The following is a 2500-nucleotide window of genomic DNA, read 5'->3' as shown; positions in this document are numbered from 1 at the left end:
GAGGCCACGCTCCTGGGACAGCGACGGCCGCACACGCCCAGCGCCACCCCCCGGGAGGGCACCCGGGGACGCCTCGGCGCGCGCTGCCTGCGGCTCTGCAGCGGTCGAAGGAGGGGGACCGGGACAGGTGCCGCCGGCGCCACCCGCTCCGTGCAACGAGTCCCTTGAGCGACGTCAACGGGAACGCTGGAAGGCCGCAGCACACCTGCGACTCCACGCGCTCCTTCGGCGGTCGAGAGCACCGGCACGACCGCCGCCGGTCGCCGGGCTTTGCCGCGTTCGAGAGCACCGGCACCGACCGCCGCCGGTCGCCGGGCTTTGCCGCGTTCGAGAGCACCGGCACCGACCGCCGCCGGTCGCCGGGCTTTGCCCGCGTTCGAGAGCACCGGCACCGACCGCCGCCGGTCGCCGGGCTTTGCCCGCGTTCGAGAGCACCGGCACGACCGCCGCCGGTCGCCGGGCTTTGCCGCGTTCGAGAGCACCGGCACCGACCGCCGCCGGTCGCCGGGCTTTGCCGCGTTCGAGAGCACCGGCACCGACCGCCGCCGGTCGCCGGGCTTTGCCGCGTTCGAGAGCACCGGCACCGACCGCCGCCGGTCGCCGGGCTTTGCCCGCGTTCGAGAGCACCGGTACCGACCGCCGCCGGTCGCCGGGCTTTGCCCGCGTTCGAGAGCACCGGCACGACCGCCGCCGGTCGCCCGTCTACGCCCGCCCAGCAGGATGATACCACTCGCCCTGCAGAGGGAGAGAGAGGCCGGAGAAAAGCCGGGGGGGGGGGGGGGAAAGAAAAAAGGACGGGGAAAACACAAAAAGCCACCCAAAAAACGGGCAGGCGAGACGCCACACGCCACGCCTCACCCGTGCCGTTGGCGGGTGTTTCTGGAGCCAGGGAGTAAGGCCACCGGAGGCGCGAGGCACACCTCCCGACTCCCTGACGCACTGCGCTCGGGCTGCCAGCCACCGGGACCGGCTGCGACGCTCTTGCCGGCCTGCCTCGCGGGCTCCAGCTTAGGGCCGGAGAAGGAAGAGGGAGGGGGAACAACCGCAAAAAGCCCAAAAAGCCGAGGCACGACTGCGCCGCGCGCCCGTCCCCCCGTCCCCGGGCGCTCGCGAGCGCGGCAGCAGCCGGCATGCTTCACGAGCATCTCCGGTGCCTCACCACGGACCAGCATGGGCCTCGGCCGCCATCGGCCGCGCGGGCAACCGTCCCGAACGGGCGGAAAAACGGCCAAACACGCCGAGGCAACCGCCACAACGGCCGCCAAGCGCCCCAGCCGCGCGGGTCGAGTCGCGCTCCTACTGCCCTGCCCGCGAGCCACCGCTCGCGCATATAGAACGTACCACTAAGTCCACAGCCCCTGCGAACTCCAAGAGCGCTAACTCCTCCCGCCGGGGAGGCCCGCCAATGACGCTGCCTGTTACGATGACGTAACTGGAGGCAGCGCGACACAGCGACCCCTTGGTCACGTCCCCGCGAGCGGCGCGGCAAACAGGTCTACCGTTCAGCTCGAGAACTGCGACCAAGTCCCGCCGGAGCCCGGTAGACGTGGCGGCCGGCGCCGGAGCCCGGTAGACGTGGCGGCCGGCGCCGGAGCCCGGTAGACGAGGCGGCCGGCGCCGGAGCCCGGTAGACGAGGCGGCCGGCGCCGGAGCCCGGTAGACGAGGCGGCCGGCGCCGGAGCCCGGTAGACGAGGCGGCCGGCGCCGGAGCCCGGTAGACGAGGCGGCCGGCGCCGGAGCCCGGTAGACGAGGCGGCCGGCGCCGGAGCCCGGTAGACGTGGCGGCCGGCGCCGGAGCCCGGCAGACCCGTTGGCCGGCGCCGGGGCCCGGTAGACCCGTCGGTCGGCGCCCGAGCCCCGTAGGCCCGTCGGCTGGCGCCCGAGCCCCGTAGGCCCACCGCCCGGCGCCCGAGCCCGGTAGACCCGTCGGCCGGCGCCAGAGCCTGCTAGACCTGGCGACCGGCTGGCTGACCTGGAAGGAAGGAAGGAAGGAAGGAAGGAAGGAAGGAAGGAAGGAAGGAAGGAAGGAAGGAAGGAGGGAAGTAAGGAAGGAAGGAAGGCAGGCAGGCAGGCAGGCAGGCAGGCGTGGAAGCGAGTAAAGAAACGGGTAATGTGCTGGAAACGGTACGCACGCGTGCGATTCTCTATTTACTAGTAAATTAAATGCACGGTCGTTAACGAAGAGCAGCAGTTCCTTAAGGCATGGTCAGCCCAGCCTGAGCGTTTCCCGTTTCGTTTTTTTTTCTTTTACTCCTCGTCGTCGTCGTCGTCGTCGTTTCTCGCCGGCGCCGCGAACTACGATCGAGTCGTGACAGAATGTAGTAGCTCAGAAAAATTAAGACCGGCGAACGCACTCGAGAGCGCCGCCGCCGTTTTTCTCGAACGTGCGTTCCTTCGTGTGAGGAGGTCGACGACGACGAACGACGGACGGAGAGAAAGGAGGGTCACGAAAGCGCTCGGAAGAGTTACCGGTCGGACGACGTCTGAATTAGGCACAACG

The sequence above is a fragment of the Gavia stellata genome, unplaced genomic scaffold (genome assembly GCF_030936135.1).
Source record: "Gavia stellata isolate bGavSte3 unplaced genomic scaffold, bGavSte3.hap2 HAP2_SCAFFOLD_179, whole genome shotgun sequence".
Lineage (NCBI taxonomy): Eukaryota > Metazoa > Chordata > Aves > Gaviiformes > Gaviidae > Gavia > Gavia stellata.
Note: the sequence above shows the minus strand (reverse complement) of the source record.